Source organism: Aegilops tauschii, chromosome 6 (assembly GCF_002575655.3).
Source record: "Aegilops tauschii subsp. strangulata cultivar AL8/78 chromosome 6, Aet v6.0, whole genome shotgun sequence".
NCBI classification, from domain to species: Eukaryota; Viridiplantae; Streptophyta; class Magnoliopsida; order Poales; family Poaceae; genus Aegilops; species Aegilops tauschii.
Genome location: NC_053040.3, coordinates 284,078,922 through 284,103,490, shown reverse-complemented (window position 1 = coordinate 284,103,490; position 24,569 = coordinate 284,078,922). Strand labels below are relative to the sequence as shown.

Sequence of the window (24,569 nt, the reverse complement as noted above, 5' to 3'; positions counted from 1 at the left end):
TGCTCAACAGTAATTTGTTTACCCACCGTAATACTTATGCTCTCGAGAGAAGCCACTAGTGAAACCTATGGCCCCCGGGTCTATTTTCCATCATATTAATCTCCCAACAACAAGCTATTTCTGGCGCCGTTTATTTTGCTTTCTTTACCTTGCATCTTTATCATAAAAATACCAAAAATATTATCTTATCATATCTATCAGATCTCACTTTCGTAAGTGACCGTGAAGGGATTGACAACCCCTTTATTGCGTTGGTTGTGTGACGCCCCGAGACCGACGCTTCAGACGCCTTTCATGTTTTTCGTTATCGTCGTGTGTATTCTTTTGTTTGTTGTATTCATGCATGTTACATTGTTGTTTGCCTATGCATATGTCCCATGTATCATCACCTCTCCCTTCCTTCTTCCTCATGTTTTTGCAGGTGACATATTTCCCTCCTCCATTAATGTTCATTTATTTCCTGATGATCTTACTCCATGCCTTATACCTCTCTGTCAAATATCATCCATTTTGGAGTTGTTTTGGTAGGGTTCAAAAATGGCTCAAGTTTGAATCAATTTCAAACTTGAATTATTTTTCTGTCCTTAAAAATGCCCAAAGCAATTTATTCAAATTCTACACAAATTCGGGACTCCAGGGATATTCTCATATCTCTCCAAACCCTCGCCATATTCCTGTGCTTTTTGGTCTTTATTTTTCTGTCTGAAGAAAAAATAAAAGAAAGAAGAAGCAATACCGCAGAAGCAGCCCACGTGCCACTTACCTGTCTGATTTCAGCCCAATAAACCCATCAGAGACGATCCCTCCTGTTCTTCTCCTACCTCCTGTACGGCAGGCCATCAGGAGGCTCCACGTCGGCGCTTCGGCTAATTTGACGGCTGGTAGCTCCCCTAGCCTCCTATAAAACTTCTCCAAACCCTACCCTAGCCTCTCCTCTCTCCATTTCCCCCTCTCCCTGCCGCAGCCACCAGGTAGGTCGCCCACCATAGCCGTCGCCCTGGATGAGGAGAGCTTAAGCTCGTCCCCGGCCTGAACACCTCCGTCGTCTGCGTTGCTGCCACGGGGAGAGAACCCCGACCCTCTTCGTCGTCTTCCTCACCCTCGCACGCGACCACGAGGACCCCGAAGGCTTCTTCCTCGTCGTATGCTTCTCTGCTTCCTCTTCTTCACGGAACCGGCGGCGTCCCTGTCAGCGCCCTCCTCCTCCGTCCCCGGTCAGCCTCGACCTCGTACGACTCCAGCAACACCCCCACGGTGAAGCTCTGCTCCTCCCCATCTCTCTCTCCGGTCCCGTTGTCCGCATGTCCGTCGATCCGCGCAACCCCGAGGCCGTCCGCCATGGCCAACCAGGGGAGCGAGTTCAAGCTCGTGCCTTGCCTCTTCCGCACACGCGCATCTCACTCGCGAGCTCCGTTGCCTGCTTCGACCTGTAACCACCATGACCGAGACAAGCTCCTGCTCGTCCTCGGTTTGTAGTACCCGTAGCCTTGTGCGTATGCCCGCAGCAGCCGCTGCTTGGTTCGTCCGCACGCACACCCTTTTTCGCACACCCGATGATGCCTAGCAGCAGAGTTCGGCGCCGCCTTCGCTCGCTGCTGCCCTGAGCTTTCTCGGCGTAGCCATGGCTGAAGCTCGCCACTTCTGTTGTTCGGTTATGAAGGAAGCCACCTCCTTATGCGCACAACACACGCAGCAGCCCAACCGGTTAGTCTTCCGCTTCCCCTTTGTCACCCAGGCGACCAGGGATCAAATCCCCACGGGCACATTCTTTGCCATCAATTTTTGCCTTACCAGATCAAGCCTTGTTCTTGTTCTTCTTCTGTCAAGTCCAGTATCCATCACAAACATCTTCTAGGCGAGCTGGTCAGCGCGCTTTGTTTTCAACTGTGAGGTGGTGGGTTCAATTCCCAGGCATCCCAATTTTTGCCCAGTCTCCTCTTATTTATCTTTTTTTGCACACCACACACCAGCCACTTAGGCCTCATTCGCTTCTGGGCCGCTGCACTGCGCTGCAATCCGGCCCGTGCATATTTTTTTTCCACTCTGTGATTTTGGCATATTTCCAGTGCATGCATATTTTCAGAAATGCCATTAATTTGCTTTGCTCATATATAAATATCCATGCATCATAATAAAGCATGTAATATATGTAAAATGCTTAGGATTTCATGTACTTTCATAATATGCTGCTTTCTTCCATGTTTAAAATGTCTAAATGTGCTGTTTGAATTAATTTGCATAAATAGCATGTTAAAATACTTTATTTCATAACTAAATAACCGTAGCTTCATTTTAAATAAACTTTATATGTAAATGGGGTAGAAAAATACATAGATTAACTTGCTGCACTTTATTTTGTTGTTTAAAAACATTAAAATTGTGTATAGGGCAGAACAGTACCAAATTTAAAATATGGACATGAGGTTTTTCCGGAATTGTTGTTTATTGTTTCCAGCCTCATTTAACTTGCTTAAATAGTTAGTTTACTTAGAATTCACCCTCTTGCCTTGTTAATCAACATTTAACATTCTTGGGTACATAAACGAGAGAGAGCTAAATAATTGATGTGGTGTTTTGTCAATATGCAACTTGTTACATATTGAGCTCCACTTAATTTGTAGTATTGTTTGTGCACTTTGCCATGCCATGCCTCTTTAAACCGGACATGCATCATACTTGATTGTGCATCATGCCATGTGTATGTGGTGGTTGTTTACTATGTTGTTTGTTTCTTTCCGGGTTGCTTCTCTCGCTAGCTTCGGTTTCATTCCGGAGTTGTGAGGATTCGTTCGACTACGTCCGTTTGTCTTCTTCATGGACTCGTTCTTCTTCCTTGCAGGATTTCAGGCAAGATGACCATACCCTCGAAATCACTTCTATCTTTGCTTGCTAGTTGTTCGCTCTATTGCTATGCCGCGCTACCTACCACTCGTTATGTCATGCCTCCCATATTGCCATGAACCTCTAACCTTTTTTCACCCTTCCTAGCAAACCGTTGTTTGGCTATGTTACCGCTTTTGCTCAGCCCCTCTTATAGCGTGTTAGTTGCAGGTGAAGTTGAAGATTGCTCCATGTTGGAACATGTTTATGTTGGGATATCACAATATCTCTTATCTTAATTAATGCATCTATATACTTGGTAAAGGGTGGAAGGCTCGGCCTTACGCCTGGTGTTTTCTTCCACTCTTGCCGCCCTAGTTTTCGTCGTACCGGTGTTATGTTCCTTGATTTTGCGTTCCTTACGCGGTTGGGTGATTTATGGGACCCCCTTGACAGTTCGCTTTGAATAAAACTCCTCCAGCAAGGCCCAACCTTGGTTTTACCATTTGCCTACCTAAGCCTTTTTCCCTTGGGTTCTGCAGACTCAAGGGTCATCTTTATTTTAACCCCCCGGGCCAGTGCTCCTCCGAGTGTTGGTCCAAACTAGAGCCCTTTGCAGCGCCACCTCAGGGAAACTTGAGGCCTGGTTTTAGTTGTACGGACTGCTCATCCGGTGTGCTCTGAGAACGAGATATGTGCAGCTCCTATCGGGATTTGTCAGCACATTCGGGTGGTCTTGCTGGACTTGTTTTACCATTGTCGAAATGTCTTGTAACCGGGATTCCGAGACTGATCGGGTCTTCCCGGGAGAAGGTTTATCCTTCGTTGACCGTGAGAGCTTATAATGGGCTAAGTTGGGACACCCCTGCAGGGTATTATCTTTCGAAAGTCGTGCCCGCGGTTATGTGGCAGATGGGAATTTGTTAATGTCCGGTTGTAGAGAACTTGACACTCGACTTAACTAAAATACATCAACCGCGTGTGTAGCCGTGATGGTCTCTTCTCGGCAGAGTCCGGGAAGTGAACACGGTTCTTGTGTTATGGTTGTGCATAAGTAGGAGTTTAGGATCACTTCTTGATCATTACCAGTTGACGACCGTTCCGTTGCTCCTCTTCTCGCTCTTATTTGCGTATGTTGGCCACCATACATGCTAGTGCTTGCTGCAGCTCCACCTCACTACCCTTTCCTTCCTATAAGCTTAAATAGTCTTGATCTCGCGGGTGTGAGATTGCTGAGTCCTCGTGACTCACTAGATACTTCCAAACAGTTGCAGGTGCCGACGATACCAGTGCAGATGACGCAACCGAGCTCAAGTGGGAGCTCGATGAGGACCTTGGTCGTTACTATGTTTCGTTTCCTGATGATCAGTAGTGGAGCCCAGTTGGGACGATCGGGGATCTAGCATTTGGGGTTGTCTTCTTTTATTTTGGTTCCGTAGTCGGACCTATGTGTGTACTCTGATTGATGTATGATTTATTTATGTATTGTGTGAAGTGGCGATTGTAAGCCAACTCTTTATCCCATTCTTGTTCATTACATGGGATTGTGTGAAGATGACCCTTCTTGCGACTAAATCACAATGCGGTTATGCCTCTAAGTCGTGCCTCGACACGTGGGAGATATAGCCGCATCGTGGGCGTTACAAGTTGGTAATCAGAGCCATCCCCGACTTAGGAGCCCCTTGCTTGATCGAATCGCTGGCGTTGTTGAGTCTAGAACAAAAATGTTTTGAGTCTTAGGATTATATATATCGGAGAGTAGGATTCTTTTTACTCCTCAGTCCCTTCGTCGCTCTGGTGAGGCCTCCTGACGTAGAAGTGTTGACTTTTCTCTCCTCAAATTTCACTAAAACAAATTTAGGATCACGCGGGTATCTTGGAATCGTTCCGATGGTTTTGTGACGAGAACATTGTTCTTGGTGCCTCCTGACATTTAGGGGTTGTGGCAGTGTCCCGGGGAGTTGAGCTCCGAGGTGTTGTCGTCACAATTTTATCGTTGCAGTTCTGTAATACCTGAGTTTCGCCGACATCGAAAATCTCTTTTATGCAGTTGTTGGTGAGATCACCTCGACGCCACCCAGTACTGGGGCGGGAGTTCGGGAATATTGCCATAACTCGTATAACGGATGCTTTTCGAAGGTTGAGGTAAATGATTTCCGAAGGTTTCTTGGTTATGTGTTGAAGGATGGATACAGCTGGATCTAGGTATTGTTAGTTTGGGTGATATATTTTGTGTCCCCTGTATCCCCAACACCTGATTGCATAACCAGAAAGTTTCGGGAGTTTATAAGTGGGAATTCAAGTAGCTCCTAGGATATCTTTCCGACAGATGCATGATATGAGATTGGGGTTCGACGTCTAGTTGTTCGCCTTTCCACGGTTGGTTTTACAGTGGTCTCGTAGTGTCTTAAAGAGTCCTTGGCTATGCCGACTCAGGGACGCTTCGTATGTCATGTGCACTACCTTGTACATGATGGTGTTCTACGATCGAGCCCGTGTGGGCCCCACCACGAAAACTTCGGACGAAATCTCTATCATATGTTTGTTCCGGCTTATTCCGCAAGCCAAATCCTTTGTTCTGTTTTAAGTTGTGGTATTCGAGTTGCTTCGAAGTCAAATGTTGAATCCATACCTTTCCTAAACGGTGTTCTCATATTGCTATGTGAATACTAATCCTTCTTGATCATCGAGGTCGTCATGTTAATTCTTTTCCAACCGGCGTGCTTCTCTTCAAGTGGATCCGATCATTCCAATTCGCAAGATCAATTCTAAGCTTTTTCTCAATGGTGTTTATTCCATATGCCCCAAGTTGCCTTTGTTTTTCCCGCCCTTCCACCCTTTTCTTTAAGGACTCAGATTTCTTAATCATGCATCCATCTTATGGAGGTGAAGTGTCTTCATTCTTTTCAATCAATGTTCTTATCCGGTGATTCTCAGGAAGATACTAACGGAGCCTTAACTTCATCATTATTCGTTCTCTTTCTTCTCCGGTGGTTTCAATTCAAGCTTGCGGTGTGGATCATATTCATTTCCTTGTTTCAAATGCTTTCTCATGCCGATGCAGCTCGTAATCATTCAGCTCTCGCTATTCATTTGTCCCGAAGTGTTGAACATATCTCAGAAGATTCGTGCTTTCCTTTCCTAATCCGTTCTAACTATTTCGAGGTTGTTACCTCATTCAAGCCATTTAATTCTACCGGCGCAATCTTTCTTTTAAATCATTCCAACGTTGTTTCTTTTGAGTGGGCCCTAACCCACAGGTCTTTTCCCAGGATCTTACCTGACTCTTCTAATTTTCCCGGAGCTATTCCCAAATTCTTTTCTAATTTTGGATGGAAGAATGAAGTATCATCAGTCATATGTCTTTCTCCAAGATCTTTCAAATTCTTTTCATTTTTGGTTCAACCTTTCTAATTTTCATTCCGGAGTGCCTCAACAATTCATGGTGGTGTTTCTTGTCATCATTCTCAACATTTGAAGACCGAAGAAGAGTTTCTCTTCAATCTTATCCGTTCTCTCAAAGATGCGAAGCTCAAGCGTGTTGCTATCCTCTCATAATTGTTTGCGGTTGTGAGAATTCTTTTCACCCACCCGGAGAATTTCCGAAGTCTTTTCAGTTTGATTCTCCGGAGCCCACCATCTCAGAATTATTCATTCAAGCTTTCAGCTCTCGTTCTCCAAATCATACCGGTGCATCATTCAAGTATTATCTAATCAGATCGGGATCTCTGCGTTCGCTTGTATCTAAATTCTCTCAAGTATCTTCGTTCATTTTCTAATTCTTCCCGATGAATTGCGCCTTTGCTACTTTCATTTCCAATTCTTACGATGGTTCGTCAAGATTTCTCACGGAGTTAAGATCCGCCAACCTATACTCCAAAATAAACATGGTGTTCAACACATGTTTTGTTTTGAGGAGTCCAAGCATTCTTCATCTTGCATTCCGAAGTGCAATTCTTTCTACCTTATCTTTTGAGGTAGTGTTATGTCATTCTTGACAATTTCCCTTCATGCTTCATGATTCACATGTTGTCAAGAATGAGGTATTTTAAATCCATCAATCTCTTCATTAGAGTTATCTTGGGTTATATTTCACCTAAAGCTTTCCCTAAGGATTGTTGCTATTTATGGTGCTTATAAATGACCCAAGTTCTTCATTTATCCTCCCAGTGAAATAAGTTTTTTTTCGTCTCCTTGTTGATATCAATCCAACCAATTGTTTCCGTTAGTGGCCGGTTGTCACCTCATAATTTTGAGATGTTCTCATAAGCCCACAACAAGTTTATTCTTTTCGTTGTTGGTTTTCCAACAACTTCGTTCTAACCTTCTTGGAAGGATGCTCTTTCAATTTTAATTGGCAGAGTTGTCATTCTTCTTCTTCGTTCTTTTCTTTCCAACCATCTCCATTCATTTGTTCCGGAGGCATTGTGATGTTGCTCTCTTTGACCCATCTTCTTGTTTTGTCAAGATCATGTTTTTTTCCTTACTTATCCATTTAACCGGAGTGTTGTGTCATCTCTTCAATTTCTTTTCATCTTATCAAGTTTTCCTTCTCTTTTCTACCGGAGTGCTGTCCAAATTCTGTCATTCTTATTCCTTGGCTATCTCATTATACCGAGGTGGTCATATTCTTATTGGTTCATTGAGCTCTTGTTCCATGCTTCAATCTACAGGGTCCTCGTAATGTTCCTTGTTCCTCTTTGTTAACAGAGTGTTTGCAATCTCGTTCGCCTCCATTGTATTCTTTCTTTCGATTTGTTCAACCTCTCAAGGTTCGTGGTTTCACTTGTTTGACAAAGAAGCAACTTTGTTTTACCTCCTCCTCTTTCGCTTCTCTCTGGTGTCATCCTTAGATCTCGGGACGAGATCTCTTGTAAGTGGAGTAGTGTTGTGGCGCCCCGAGACCGACGCTTCAGACGCCTTTCATGTTTTTCGTTATCGTCGTGTGTATTCTTTTGTTTGCTGTATTCATGCATGTTACATTGTTGTTTGCCTATGCATATGTCCCATGTATCATCACCTCTCCCTTCCTTCTTCCTCATGTTTTTGCAAGTGACATATTTCCCTCCTCCATTAATGTTCATTTATTTCCTGATGATCTTACTCCATGCCTTATACCTCTCTGTCAAATATCATCCATTTTGGAGTTGTTTTGGTAGGGTTCAAAAATGGCTCAAGTTTGAATCAATTTCAAACTTGAATTATTTTTCTGTCCTTAAAAATGCCCAAAGCAATTTATTCAAATTCTACACAAATTCGGGACTCCAGGGATATTCTCATATCTCTCCAAACCCTCGCCATATTCCTGTGCTTTTTGGTCTTTATTTTTCTGTCTGAAGAAAAAATAAAAGAAAGAAGAAGCAATACCGCAGAAGCAGCCCACCTGCCACTTACCTGTCTGATTTCAGCCCAATAAACCCATCAGAGACGATCCCTCCTGTTCTTCTCCTACCTCCTGTACGGCAGGCCATCAGGAGGCTCCACGTCGGCGCTTCGGCTAATTTGACGGCCGGTAGCTCCCCTAGCCTCCTATAAAACTTCTCCAAACCCTACCCTAGCCTCTCCTCTCTCCATTTCCCCCTCTCCCTGCCGCAGCCACCAGGTAGGTCGCCCACCATAGCCGTCGCCCTGGATGAGGAGAGCTTAAGCTCGTCCCCGGCCTGAACACCTCCGTCGTCTGCGTTGCTGCCACGGGGAGAGAACCCCGACCCTCTTCGTCGTCTTCCTCACCCTCGCACGCGACCACGAGGACCCCGAAGGCTTCTTCCTCGTCGTATGCTTCTCTGCTTCCTCTTCTTCACGGAACCGGCGGCGTCCCCGTCAGCGCCCTCCTCCTCCGTCCCCGGTCAGCCTCGACCTCGTACGACTCCAGCAACACCCCCACGGTGAAGCTCTGCTCCTCCCCATCTCTCTCTCCGGTCCCGTTGTCCGCATGTCCGTCGATCCGCGCAACCCCGAGGCCGTCCGCCATGGCCAACCAGGGGAGCGAGTTCAAGCTCGTGCCTTGCCTCTTCCGCACACGCCTCGCAGCACACGCGCATCTCACTCGCGAGCTCCGTTGCCTGCTTCGACCTGTAACCACCATGACCAAGACAAGCTCCTGCTCGTCCTCGGTTTGCAGTACCCGTAGCCTTGTGCGTATGCCCGCAGCAGCCGCTGCTTGGTTCGTCCGCACGCACACCCTTTTTCGCACACCCGATGATGCCTAGCAGCAGAGTTCGGCGCCGCCTTCGCTCGCTGCTGCCCTGAGCTTTCTCGGCGTAGCCATGGCTGAAGCTCGCCACTTCTGTTGTTCGGTTATGAAGGAAGCCACCTCCTTATGCGCACAACACACGCAGCAGCCCAACCGGTTAGTCTTCCGCTTCCCCTTTGTCACCCAGGCGACCAGGGATCAAATCCCCACGGGCACATTCTTTGCCATCAATTTTTGCCTTACCAGATCAAGCCTTGTTCTTGTTCTTCTTCTGTCAAGTCCAGTATCCATCACAAACATCTTCTAGGCGAGCTGGTTAGCGCGCTCTGTTTTCAACTGTGAGGTGCTGGGTTCAATTCCCAGGCATCCCAATTTTTGCCCTGTCTCCTCTTATTTATCTTTTTTTGCACACCACACACCAGCCACTTAGGCCTCATTCGCTTCTGGGCCGCTGCACTGCGCTGCAATCCGGCCCGTGCATTTTTTTTCCGCTCTGTGATTTTGGCATATTTCCAGTGCATGCATATTTTCAGAAATGCCATTAATTTGCTTTGCTCATATATAAATATCCATGCATCATAATAAAGCATGTAATATATGTAAAATGCTTAGGATTTCATGTACTTTCATAATATGCTGCTTTCTTCCATGTTTAAAATGTCTAAATGTGTTGTTTGAATTAATTTGCATAAATAGCATGTTAAAATACTTTATTTCATAACTAAATAACCGTAGCTCCATTTTAAATAAACTTTATATGTAAATGGGGTAGAAAAATACATAGATTAACTTGCTGCACTTTATTTTGTTGTTTAACAACATTAAAATTGTGTATAGGGCAGAACAGTACCAAATTTAAAATATGGACATGAGGTTTTTCCGGAATTGTTGTTTATTGTTTCCGGCCTCATTTAACTTGCTTAAATAGTTAGTTTACTTATGCTTCACCCTCTTGCCTTGTTAATCAACATTTAACATTCTTGGGTACATAAACGAGAGAGAGCTAAATAATTGATGTGGTGTTTCGTCAATATGCAACTTGTTACATATTGAGCTCCACTTAATTTGTAGTATTGTTTGTGCACTTTGCCATGCCATGCCTCTTTAAACCGGACATGCATCATACTTGATTGTGCATCATGCCATGTGTATGTGGTGGTTGTTTACTATGTTGTTTGTTTCTTTCCGGGTTGCTTCTCTCGCTAGCTTCGGTTTCATTCCGGAGTTGTGAGGATTCGTTCGACTACGTCCGTTTGTCTTCTTCATGGACTCGTTCTTCTTCCTTGCAGGATTTCAGGCAAGATGACCATACCCTCGAAATCACTTCTATCTTTGCTTGCTAGTTGTTCGCTCTATTGCTATGCCGCGCTACCTACCACTCGTTATGTCATGCCTCCCATATTGCCATGAACCTCTAACCTTTTTTCACCCTTCCTAGCAAACCGTTGTTTGGCTATGTTACCGCTTTTGCTCAGCCCCTCTTATAGCGTGTTAGTTGCAGGTGAAGTTGAAGATTGCTCCATGTTGGAACATGTTTATGTTGGGATATCACAATATCTCTTATCTTAATTAATGCATCTATATACTTGGTAAAGGGTGGAAGGCTCGGCCTTATGCCTGGTGTTTTCTTCCACTCTTGCCGCCCTAGTTTCCGTCATACCGGTGTTATGTTCCTTGATTTTGCGTTCCTTACGCGGTTGGGTGATTTATGGGACCCCCTTGACAGTTCGCTTTGAATAAAACTCCTCCAGCAAGGCCCAACCTTGGTTTTACCATTTGCCTACCTAAGCCTTTTTCCCTTGGGTTCTGCAGACTCAAGGGTCATCTTTATTTTAACCCCCCGGGCCAGTGCTCCTCCGAGTGTTGGTCCAAACTAGAGCCCTTTGCAGCGCCACCTCGGGGAAACTTGAGGCCTGGTTTTAGTTGTACGGACTGCTCATCCGGTGTGCCCTGAGAACGAGATATGTGCAGCTCCTATCGGGATTTGTCGGCACATTCGGGTGGTCTTGCTGGACTTGTTTTACCATTGTCGAAATGTCTTGTAACCGGGATTCCGAGACTGATCGGGTCTTCCCGGGAGAAGGTTTATCCTTCGTTGACCGTGAGAGCTTATAATGGGCTAAGTTGGGACACCCCTGCAGGGTATTATCTTTCGAAAGCCGTGCCCGCGGTTATGTGGCAGATGGGAATTTGTTAATGTCCGGTTGTAGAGAACTTGACACTCGACTTAACGAAAATACATCAACCGCGTGTGTAGCCGTTATGGTCTCTTCTCGGCAGAGTCCGGGAAGTGAACACGGTTCTTGTGTTATGGTTGTGCATAAGTAGGAGTTCAGGATCACTTCTTGATCATTACTAGTTGACGACCGTTCCGTTGCTCCTCTTCTTGCTCTTATTTGCGTATGTTGGCCACCATACATGCTAGTGCTTGCTGCAGCTCCACCTCACTACCCTTTCCTTCCTGTAAGCTTAAATAGTCTTGATCTCGCGGGTGTGAGATTGCTGAGTCCTCGTGACTCACCAGATACTTCCAAACAGTTGCAGGTGCCGACGATACCAGTGCAGATGACGCAACCGAGCTCAAGTGGGAGCTCGATGAGGACCTTGGTCGTTACTATGTTTCGTTTCCTGATGATCAGTAGTGGAGCCCAGTTGGGACGATCGGGGATCTAGCATTTGGGGTTGTCTTCTTTTATTTTGGTTCCGTAGTCGGACCTATGTGTGTACTCTGATTGATGTATGATTTATTTATGTATTGTGTGAAGTGGCGATTGTAAGCCAACTCTTTATCCCATTCTTGTTCATTACATGGGATTGTGTGAAGATGACCCTTCTTGCGACTAAACCACAATGCGGTTATGCCTCTAAGTCGTGCCTCGACACGTGGGAGATATAGCCGCATCGTGGGCGTTACAGGTTGCGAGGATTTTATTTGTTTGTGTAGGTGCGAGGGACTCGTGCGTGGCCTCCTACTGGATTGATACATTGGTTCTCAAAACTGAGGGAAATACTTACGCTGCTTTACTGCATCACCCTTTCCTCTTCAAGGGAAAACCAACGCAGTGCTCATGAGGTAGCACATATCTTTCTGATCCTCTGATCGCCTCCCTTGGGAAGCCTATCAGAGTCTCAGGGGCTACTATCCATACGCAGGTGCATTTTGTGAACAACACAATCGAAAAAGACTATAGTACAAACCTCGAAGCCTCTTAGCAGGCTCGTGAAGGCCTCATTCAATCTGCTTTTCGCGGACAGGACCTTTTCAACCACCGTACCCATCAAGGTACGATGTTCCTCTGAGACGGACGCCTGTCGCAGCATGTTCGTCAATATATCCGGCGCTTCTGGATCTCCGGAAGTGGCTGTAGGAATACGGCCTCCCATTCAAGGGATCCGTTTATTCGTCCCTGGAGTTGTCTCCGGCTGTAAGCCGGACAGTCCGAGGCCTTTATTGTTGGCCCCCGGACCCTGGGCCACCGAAGTTTCACCTTCGGGTTGTTGGGGAACGTAGTAATTTCAAAAAAATTCCTACGCACACGCAAGATCATATTGATGCATAGCAACGAGAGGGGAGAGTGTTGTCCACATACCCTCGTAGACCGAAAGCGGAAGCGTTATGACAACGCGGTTGATGTAGTCATACGTCTTCACGATCGACCGATCCTAGTACCGAACGTACGGCACCTTCGCGATCTGCACACGTTCAGCTCGGTGACGTCCCACAAACTCATGATCCAGCAGAGTGTCTAGGGAGAGCTTCGTCAGCACGACGGCATGATGACGGTGATGATGAAGCTACCGGTGCAGGGCTTCGCCTAAGCACTACAACGATATGACCGAGGTAGATTATGGTGGAGGGGGGCACCGCACACGGCTAAGAGATCAATGATCAACTTGTGTGTCTATGGGGTGCCCCCCTGGCCACGTATATAAAGGATGGAGGGAGGAGGAGGCCGGCCTTCATAGGGCGCGCCCAAAGTGTGGAGTCCTACTAGGACTCCCTAGTCCTAGTAGGATTCCACCTCCCACAAGGAATAGGAAAAAGGGAAGGGAGAAGGAGAAGGAAGGAAGGGGGCGCCCCCTTTCCCTAGTCCAATTCGGACCAGTCCATGGGGAAGGGGCGCTGCCACCCTTGAGGCCTTTCTCTCCTTTCCCGTATGGCCCATTAAGGCCCAATACGAATTCCCGTAACGCTCCGGTACTCCAAAAAATACCCGAATCACTCGGAACCTTTCTGATGTCCTAATATAGCCTTCCAATATATCGATCTTTATGTCTCGACCATTTCGAGACTCCTCGTCATGTCCCCGATCTCATCCGGGACTCCGAACAAACTTCGGTCATCAAATCACATAACTCATAATACAAATCGTCACAGAACGTTAAGCGTGCGGACCCTACGGGTTCGAGAACTATGTAGACATGACCGAGACTCATCTCCGGTCAATAACCAATAGCAGAAGCTGGATGCTCATATTGGTTCCTACATATTCTACGAAGATCTTTATCGGTCAAACCGCATAACAACATACGTTGTTCCCTTTGTCATTGGTATGTTACTTGCCCGAGATTCGATCGTTGGTATCTCAATACCTAGTTCAATCTCATTACTGGCAAGTCTCTTTACTCGTTCCGTAATGCATCATCCTGCAACTAACTCATTAGTCACATTGCTTGCAAGGCTTATAGTGATGTGCATTACCAAGAGGGCCCAGAGATACCTCTCCGACAATCGGAGTGACAAATCCTAATCTCGATCTATGCCAACTCAACAAGTACCATCGGAGACACCTGTAGAGCACCTTTATAATCACCCAGTTACGTTGTAACGTTTGGTAGCACACAAAGTGTTCCTCCGGTATCCGGGAGTTGCATAATCTCATAGTCATAGGAACATGTACAAGTCATGAAGAAAGCAATAGCAATATACTAAATGATCAAGTGCTAAGCTAACGGAATAGTTCAAGTCAATCACATCATTCTCTAATGATGTGATCCCGTTAATCAAATGACAACTCATGTCTATGGCTAGGAAACTTAACCATCTTTGATTCAACGAGCTAGTCAGGTAGAGGCATACTAGTGACACTCTATTTGTCTATGTATCCACACATGTACTAAGTTTCCGGTTAATACAATTCTAGCATGAATAATAAACATTTATCATTGCCTCTAGGGCATATTTATTATTGCCTCTAGGGCATATTTCCTTCAGTCTCCCACTTGCACTAGAGTCAATAATCTAGTTCACATCGCCATGTGATTCAACACAAATAGTTCACATCACCATGTGATTAACACCCATAGTTCACATCGCCATGTGACCCACACTCAAAGGGTTTACTAGAGTCAGTAATCTAGTTCACATTGCCATGTGATTAACACTCAAAGAGTACTAAGTTGTGATCATGTTTTGCTTGTGAGAGAAGTTTAGTCAACGGGTCTGTCAAATTCAGATCCGTATGTATTTTGCAAATTTCTATGTCTATAATGCTCTGCACGGAGCTACTTTAGCTAATTGCTCCCACTTTCAATATGTATCTGGATTGTGACTTAGAGTCATCCAGATCGGTGTCAAAGCTTGCATCGATGTAACTCTTTACGACGAACTCTTTATCACCTCCATAACCGAGAAATATTTCCCTAGTCCTCTAAGGATATTTTTGACCGTTGTCTAGTGATCTACTCCTAGATCAAAATTGTACTTCCTTGCCAAACTCAGGGCAGGGTATAAAATAGGTCTGGTACATAGCATGGCATACTTTATAGATCCTATGGCTGAGGCATAGGGAATGACTTTCATTCTCTCTCAATCTTCTGCCGTGGTCGGGTTTTGTAACATCCCAAAATTCTAAATTTTGGAATGTTATATTAAATAGTAGATTTGATTGATTGTTTGATTGTGGTGTGGTTTCTTGTGTGAAACTAAGTGAAATTCGAAACTTTTTGAAAGTTAAATGAGAGGGAATAAAAAACTTTCCCAAACATTCATTTTTGCATTTATAAATTCAAATTCTTTTCACCACAAAACCCTGGAGAGAAGATGACATGACTTCTTCCATTTAAATAAATGAAAAGGGTTTCGAAAAGATTTGAATTTTATTTGGAAATATTTTCAAATTCAGAAACTTCAAGCAACTCAATGATTTTCATGAGAGAAGATAAAATGACTTCTTCAAAAACATATGAAATATGAGTTGGAAGTTTAAAAGGATCAAATTTAAAGTCCTTTTGGAAATTATTTTCAATTTGGAGTTATTTGGGTTTTATTCAAATTATTCTTCTCCAAAAATAAAATATACAGAAAATTGGGTAAAATGATTCCTTACATTAGAAAATTGGAGAGAAATAAATTTGAAATTATTTTGGTATTTTTAAAAATGATTCTTATTGGGTTTTATTGCAACAGTAGCACTCTTTGCTTTATTTGAATTTTTAAGGATTTTATTTGGCGTTAGTAAAATGTTCATTCTGTAGAAAATATTTTTCTGAAAATCTTGATATATAATATGCCTATATAATATTTTTTATTTATTTATTTTGTATTTTTGTTTGTGTGCAAAAATGATTAAAAAAAGTTAGACGCTGACCGCGCCAGGCCACCAGCGGCCCAGCTAGCGCCCGAGCCAGGCCGGCCCAGCAGCGCCTCGCGCGCGGGCGGCCGAGCCAGGCCGCCGCCCGGCCCACCCTGGTCGTCCCCGACCTCCAGCAGGGAGTCCCGCTCCTGCCCGACTTCGCCGGCGCCGCCATCTCCGTCCCGGTCTCCTCCACCGCCTCGACCTCGCCCCCTCCTCCAAGTCTCCCTTCCCCCTATATATTCTTCACCCCGGGGCCCCTGGATCCCGTTCCCTCCGCCTACATGCCTCGACGCCGCAGCCGCCGACGCCTGCATCTCACCTTCCGCGTCGCCGCACCACCGCCTCGCCTTCCTCGCCGCCGCCGCACTTTGCCGCCGGAGCTCGCATCTGCGCCGCGCCGCCGCACTTCCCGCACCGAGCTGCCGCCCGCCGTTCGCCGCCTCGACGCCGAGCCGCCGTCGTTCGCCGGCGTTGACCAAAACGGTATAAAACCGCCCCGGTCCGATCCGGTTTATTTCTCAGCTCCCGGTTTCTTTTTGTTTAAACCCGGTTTTCTATTTTAGTTAGGTTGTTTAGAGATCGTTCGCTGTCTAAGCCTCTGGAGCGAACGTGTTCGTAGATTAGCGATCAGTAGTGAACGTTCGTTAGTTAGATTTTTCTTTTTCTTTTTAATTTCGGCCAAGGACCCATCCGTGAATATTTTATTTACAGTTTAGCCTCTGATTTTCAAACGGCTACAACTTTTTACTCGCTTGTCCAAATCCAACGAAACCAACGCCCACTTCTTTGTTTTGATCCCCTCTATCCAGATAAACAACTTAAACATATTTTTGAAAGTTTTAAAATTTGGATTCAAACAGATTTGTATTTGAATTTCGTTTGATCGTAACTTGAGTTTTATAACTCCGTTTGAATTGATTCTTTTTGCAAATTGAAGCTCTTGACCTAAACTTTCTGATAAGGCCAAATTCACATAATTTTGGTACTGTTAGAAAAAAATTATGTTGCAAGAGTAATTTGCTTGGTTTTGATGTTTTCCAAATTGTCTTCTTCGTTCTTTCTGATCTTTTGAGTGATGTCGTATGTGTGGTTACTATTGATTGCTTACGATAGATTGACCGTAGTGTGACGAGTAGAACTATCAGGAGTTATGAGTGCGAATCATCTTCGTCAACAGTACAGGCAAGTTCACACTTTGATCATACCCCTTTATTACCCAGTTTTTATGCATTAGTTACAACCCTCACACATTGCATGAGTAGGATCTCTTAACATGTGGGTTTGGGAAGTAGATGATGAGGTAGAACCTATTGCCCTGTTTATATCAAACCCTTGGGAGTTACTACTACGTTATGCTTATACTACTCTGCTATGCTCATAGACGTGGATTGGTTGAGTGTATTCATGACTGATGTGAGAGTTATCATTAATGGTTAACTTAGTGGCTAATTTAATACACATCTGGGTGGATTGGTTGGGGCACCCTGGAGCACCCAGTGGTTTGCCCGGGCACCTGGAGAACCCAGTGCTTGCCCAAGGGGATCCCGGAGGACCCGTGTGATCACCCTATGGAATGTCACCCAGGCTCAAAGGGATCATAATATTATTCATGCTAGAAACTTCCGTGTGCAGCCACAAGCTATTATAGGCTCTAGCATAGTTGAGTAAGTTGCATGACCTCTTCCAGTGGTAGGCTAGCAGATGTAGAGGGATGTAGGTTGGTACTGTCTACCCGGGGTTAGAGTTAATGCTTTTGAAAGACTGTGTCTCAGTCATCCGTTTCTCAAACACCATGTAGTGCGAGAAATTCAACGGAGGAGATCGAGTCTTGTGGGGAAAAGTGCGCAAACCTCTGCAGAGTGTACAAACTAATCATGATTAGCCGTGTCCCCGGTTATGGACAACTTGAGTCTCTGGTACTTGGATTATCATATTGATCTCATCACGTTACTTAAATAATTTGTGGAGTTATTGATGTTAATTTGGGATTGAGTTGGAGGAACCTTCTCAATATTTTCAACCAACTTTGTAGTTAAATAAATTATATTCCTTTGATGTAGGGAAAAATTGGCTTTTCGCGAAAACATGTTAACCATAGAGCCTCCACCAGCCAAATATGCATGTAGTGATAGCCTTTATTCATAATTGCTCTATGGTGTGAATTTGCCAGTACATTCAATGTACTGACCCTTTGTGGCTGCAACGTCTCATGTTGCAGGATTCTTACGACGAGTAAGTGATACGTTAGGGTTACGATTTCTACACTGAACTTTGCCATTGGTGTTGATGGGAATCCACAACCTTGTTGTTACTTCCGCTATAAGGATTGAGGTAATAGTATTTACATTACTTTGTACATGTCATTTACCTCTGTTATAAATCCTTGCGTATTGTGTGTGTCAGCATACCGATCCAGGGATGACACGGAAGCACAGAGACTTGACCGTCTGAGGTCGGGTCGCTATAAGACGGTATCAGGGCACATGTTGACTGTAGGACGTGACCCCTAGAAACTGGCAAGCCCATAGGAAAGATTTTTCTCTACAACTTCATTTTCAAAAGGATCTTTTACCTCTCTTCTCTTCTGAGCTTATTCAAAAATCCCCTTTTAGTTAGACTATACCCCTTTCTCATTTTGACCATACGAAGATTCGACTAATGAGACCACTCCAAGAAGTACAAGATATCGGACAACTAAGACCACTTCAGAATGAAGAGGATTTTACCGTGCATTACAATAATGGAAACTACAACGGTTGAAGACTCCGAGGATTAGGAGAATTTGAAGGCTCTGAAGAATTCCCAGATTTGTATGACCTAGTAAGGCTACCCTGATGGAACTTGTCAGACTATCGAAGCTGTCAATACCCGAGATCAAGGTGTATCAGAGAAAGACCGGAAGATGGAGCATTAGAACTCAAAGTTTTGTCAAGAAACCCTAAGGCGGGAGATGTCAACTATGGAATGATAGCTCATGGTAATGACAAGGGCAGAAACACGGCTATCCATGATGTTATCGCCCGCTTATGCTATTATCACCGTGCTGAGTTAAGCATGCATATGCATGGAAGGATTGGATGGTAGAAGGCTGACGGAGCATCTGTCAGCAAAGGATGCAGTTTTAACCTTAGCTGGGTAATGCCAGGGTATGGAGTATTACATGAAGAATTTTTAGATGGACCTTCAAGAAGCCGTATTTGACAAGGAAGCATTTCGTGAAGAATTCAGGATCCCAAAGCCGAAAGTAGCCAAGCTGGAGGACCAAAACCTCGAGAATACCGGAGATTCGTCAGGAACTGAAGGACAGCAGGACCATGGTTCATGCCAAGGATGTTGAAACCCAGAAGTTTGGAACGGAACTCCAGAATTATTGAAGGACGTCACGAGAGACTTCGCGTCAACAGAGATGATCTAGCAAAAGAACTTGAGACGGACATGCACGATCGGAAGAAGCCCAACGGAGACATGAACAAGACCTGAAGAGTTTGATGACTTTGAAGATTTATTGACCTTTAGAAGACCAAACCCCTGTTATATACCTACGTTAGATGCGACGATTGTGAGCTGTCATTTGTTTGATGTTTTTCCGACAACCACAAAATAAAATCTGTCCTTTCAAATCTTTTGTTTGTATTGTGTGTATCCCTCTCTATCTCTCTCTTATCTCACCCCAAACCCATGGACCCAATAGAGGATGAATGGAGATGGGCTTGTATTTTCTGGACCGATGAGTCAATTGGAGACAGACCGATGGATTCAGAACATGTAGGATCATATGGAGAATAACACTATAGCCAGAAAGGATATGACTCAGCATGCTCTTCGGTGCTTTGAAAGAGGTGCCGCTACTGGGTGGAGGATGTACCAAACCATCAATGGATGGCAAGGAGTAACCACTTGGAAAGGATTTAAGTTGACTTTGCCAAAGTCTCGGTTTGTGTCCTAGAAATTGAAGCCTTATGGAAAGGATATGAAGAAACCCTGTGCATGCAAGCTTTGTGGAGAAATAGGACACAACCATAAAGAACACAAGGATGAATGCCCTAATGTGAAGGAAGTCACCCAGCTGAAGAATGCGCAACTAGGCAGATCACTTGTTTCTTGTGTGAAGGGACTACCCACTACCCTGCTCAGTGTCACATTTACCCCATGGTACAAAGAACCATCCAGCTGAAGAAAGAAGCAATGAAAGGAGCCCACACGAGAATTTTAGAAGAACCGGTGATGAAGGAAGAGGTGGAGGACACACCCGAAGAAGGCCCAATTAAACCCTGCACCAAGTCATGCTATTCATGTGGAGAAGAAGGACACATCTCCCAAAATTGTCTGAATGGAGATCTAGTAGAATTCCCGACAGAGGAAGTAGAGTATGACCCACATGAAATAGAAGCCCTGATTGGAACGGAAAAGTCTAGGAAGAGAAGTAGATTGGATCCCAGGAAGGACCTGAGTCATATCACATGTTTCAGGTGCAAGGAGTCAGGGCACTACTTCAGCAGTTGCCCAAAAAGGAAGCCGAGGACCCAAGGAGGCTATGTAATCATGAGGAAACCCCGAGACTTGTCAGAAGTAATATGTTTTTGTTGTAATGAAGCAGGGCACTTTGCCATAGATTGTTCCAAGGAGAAGGAGACTTGTGATAATTAGTTGTGTATGTGAGAAATATAGTAGTAGGAGTGGGAACATTTCCTTTATATTGAGGTGTTGAGTTGAGGCATGTAATGGAAATGCAGGAGATTGTAATAATTGGAGAATCAATAAAGTTAGCCTCGTTGGTACTGATTTGGATTTTATGAGTTGTTACTCTATGAAGAAAGATTTTGACCATTTTCGAGGATATGAGAAATATGGTCTATCGAAGAATTGGAGCATTTTAAGGGTGGTAGTACCCTGTGAGGAGATTTGACCCCTGGAAAGGATAATGATGTTCCACGGAGTGGACCTTGGACAAAATAAGTACGAGTTTTATCTCGATATGTGGGATACCCCAAGAGTATGAAGGGATGAAGTACTATTGGATATAAAGGAGATAAAATGTTGGGAATGTGGAGCAATTGTAACTCCATGATGAGTAGTTTGGTGCCAATAGAAGGAAGAAGAGACTGTACAATGGGATGGATTTAAGAATGCTAGGAAGTTGGATGTTGGAGTAATGATCAGTTGCCCCGAAGAAGAGTTCAAGGTTTACAAGTGATGAGATGGGCCATAACCCACAGGCCCCAGGACCTGCCAAGAAGCAAGCACACTCTTGCTGAAGGAAAAACCCTGGAAGAAGATACGATTTTATCGATAGACGATTTTATAGGAGTAACGCAAAACCTGACAGTTGTGAAGGAACGATAGATGTTTGTTTGGCTTGCAGAATCAATGGATTATCCGAACTTAGTTCATCGACAAGAGAAATTTTGCAATGCTTGTGAGGATGACCGAGTGTTAGAATGCGAGATTTGCTAAACCGTATACAGGGTAATGATTTGGGTGCGGGATGGATTGATCACCATACCGACTTACTCTTATTATTCGCCTTTGCTATATAGGATGGTAAATCTGAGTGACTTACCTATAGTAGAGCGACGACGATCAAAAACCTTGTTTGAACCTTAGAATGGTATAGCAATTTTCCCTTGTACAAGGCAGCTGCTGCCAATCGTAGGTTATACGGTGAGGTTCAACCCAGACCCATTTTCTGCAGGAGAAACCATAAATGGTTGACCACCATGAGATATCGATAGTTGATTAGTATTGGCACCAGACCCGTCAGCTAAGAAGACCCAGTCTCAGAAGAACCTTACCAAGATGAAAGAACAGAAGAATTGCGGTAAAGGTTATGCCACTACCGGAAGAGCCAGAGTAGAAATTTTCTCGAGAATTTGAGAAGACCGGCCCTGTCAAGAATAAGGATGGAGTATATGAGTATTGATGGAACCGTAACCATGCTTCTAAGGGTGGTAGCACCCCAGACCCCCCTGTGATGATCGATGGATTTTGAGAAGACCCCAGACCTAACCTATTTCTTTCTAGCCTCTCCGAATCTCGAGGACGAGATTCATTTTAAGGGTGGTAGGTTTGTAACATCCCAAAATTCTAAATTTTGGAATGTTATATTAAATAGATAGATTTGATTGATTGTTTGATTGTGGTGTGGTTGCTTGTGTGAAATTGAGTGAAATTCGAAACTTTTTGAAAATTAAATGAGAGGGAATAAAAGGACTTTCCGAAACTTTCATTTTTGCATTTATAAATTCAAATTCTTTTCACCACAAAACCCTGGAGAGAAGATGACATGACTTCTTCCATTTAAATAAATGAAAAGGGTTTCGAAAAGATTTGAATTTTATTTGGAAATATTTTCAAATTTAGAAACTTCAAGCAACTCAATGATTTTCATGAGAGAAGATAAAATGACTTCTTCAGAAACATATGAAATATGAGTTGGAAGTTTAAAAGGATCAAATTTAAAGTCCTTTTGGAAATTATTTTCAATTTGGAGTTATTTGGGTTTTATTCAAATTATTTTTCTCCAAAAATAAAATATACAGAAAATAGGGTAAAATGATTCCCTACATTAGAAAATTGGAGAGAAATAAATTTGAAATTATTTTGGTATTTTTAAAAATGATTCTTATTGGGTTTTATTGCAACAGTAGCACTCTTTGCTTTATTTGAATTTTTAAGGATTTTATTTGTTGTTAGTCAAATGTTCATTCTGTAGAAAATATTTTTCTGAAAATTTTGATATATAATATGCCTATATAATATTTTTTATTTATTTTGTTTTTAGTATTTTTGTTTGTCTGCAACAATGTTTTAAAAAAAGTTAGACGCTGACCGCGCTAGGCCACCAGCGGCCCAGCTAGCGCCCGAGCCAGGCCGACCCAGCAGCGCCTCGCGCGCGGGCGCCCGAGCCAGGCCGCGGCCCGGCCCAGCCCGGTCGTCCCCGACCTCCAGCAGGGAGTCCCGCTCCTGCCCGACTTCGCCGGTGCCGTCGTCTCCCCCCCGGTCTCCTCCACCGCCTCGACCTCGCCCCCTCCTCCAAGTCTTCCTTCCCCCTATATATTCTTCACCCCGGGGCCCCTGGATCCCGTTCCCTCCGCCTACATGCCTCGACGCCGTAGCCGCCGACGCCCGCATCTTGCCTTCCGCGCCGCCGCACTTTGCCGCCGGAGCTCGCATCTGCGCCGCGCCGCCACACTTCCCGCACCGAGCCGCCGCCCGCCGTTCGCCACCTCGATGCTGAGCCACTGTCGTTCGCCGGCGTTGACCAAAACGGTATAAAACCGCCCCGGTCCGATCCGGTTTATTTCTCAGCTCCCGGTTTGTTTTTGTTTAAACTCGGTTTTCTATTTTAGTTAGGTTGTTTAGAGATCGTTCGCTGTCTAAGCCTCTAGAGCGAACGTGTTCATAGATTAGGGCTTAGTAGTGAATGTTCGTTAGTTAGATTTTTCTTTTTCTTCTTAATTTCGGCCAAGGACCCATCCGTGAATATTTTATTTACAGTTTAGCCCCTGATTTTCAAACGGCTACATCTTTTTACTCGCTTGTCCAAATCCAACAAAACCAATGCCCACTTCTTTGTTATGATCCCCTCTATGCAGATAAACAACTTAAACATATTTTTGAAAGTTTTAAAATTTGAATTCAAACAGATTTGTATTTGAATTTCGTTTGATCGTAACTTGAGTTTTATAACTCCGTTTAAATTGATTCTTTTTGCAAATCGAAGGTCTTGACCTAAACTTTATGATAAGGCCAAATTCACATAATTTTGGTACTGTTAGAAATTGTTTTATGTTGCAAGAGTAATTTGCTTGGTTTTGATGTTTTCCAAATTGTCTTCTTCGTTCTTTCTGATCTTTTGAGTGATTGCTTATGTGTGGTTACTATTGATTGCTTACGATAGATTGACCGGAGTGTGACGAGTAGAACTATCAGGAGTTATGAGTGTGAATCATCTTCATCAACAGTACAGGCAGGTTCACACTTTGATCATACCCCTTTGTTACCCAGTTTTTATGCATTAGTTACAACCCTCACACATTGCATGAGTAGGATCTCTTAACATGTGGGTTTGGGAAGTAGATGATGAGGTAGAACCTATTGCCCTATTTATATCAAACCCTTGGGAGTCTACTACGTTATGCTTATACTACTCTGCTATGCTCGTAGACGTGGATTGGTTGAGTGTATTCATGACTGATGTGAGTGTTATCATTAACGGTTAACTTAAGGTGGCTACTTTAATACACATCTGGGTGGATTGGTTGGGGCACCCTAGAGCACCCAGTGGTTTGCCCGGGCACCTAGAGAACCCAGTGCTTGCCCAAGGGGATCCCCGAGGACCCGTGTGATCACCCTATGGAATGCCACCCAGGCTCAAAGGGATCATAAGATTATTCATGCTAGAAACTTCCGTGTGCAGCCACAAGCTATTATGGGCTCTAGCATAGTTGAGTAAGTTGCATGACCTCTTCCAGTGGTAGGCTAGCAGATGTAGAGGGATGTAGGTTGGTAATGTCTACCCGGGGTTAGAGTTAATGCTTCTAAAAGACTGTGTCTCGGTCATCTGTTTCTCAAACACCATGTAGTGCGAGAAATCCAACGGAGGAGATCGAGTCTTGTGGGGAAAAGTGCGCAAACCTCTGCAGAGTGTACAAACTAATCATGATTAGCCGTGTCCCTGGTTATGGACAACTTGAGTCTCTGGTACTTGGATTATCATATTGATCTCATCACGTTACTTAAATAATTTGTTGGGTTATTGATGTTAATTTGGGATTGAGTTGGAGGAACCTTCTCAATATTTTCAACCTGTAGTTAAATAAATTATAATCCTTTGATGTAGGGAAAAATTAGCTTTTCGCAAAAACATGTTAACCATAGAGCCTCCACCAGCCAAATATGCATGTAGTGATAGCCTTTATTCATAATTGCTCTATGGTGTGAATTTGCCAGTACATTCAATGTACTGACCCTTTGTG

The 24,569-nt window shown here is 44.2% G+C and overlaps 2 long non-coding RNA genes across 2 annotated transcripts; both read left to right on the top strand.

Moving 5' to 3' along the window:
• The first annotated feature begins 793 nt into the window (after positions 1–793).
• Positions 794–4,357, top strand: LOC141025364 (uncharacterized). The gene is made up of 2 exons (XR_012186842.1): positions 794–1,254; positions 4,089–4,357. It is a non-coding gene; the product is annotated as an uncharacterized lncRNA (long non-coding RNA).
• A 4,033-nt stretch (positions 4,358–8,390) lies between these two features.
• On the top strand, positions 8,391–11,820 carry LOC141025625 (uncharacterized). Its single transcript, XR_012187753.1, has 2 exons — positions 8,391–8,705; positions 11,552–11,820. It is a non-coding gene; the product is annotated as an uncharacterized lncRNA (long non-coding RNA).
• Positions 11,821–24,569: the final 12,749 nt, after the last annotated feature.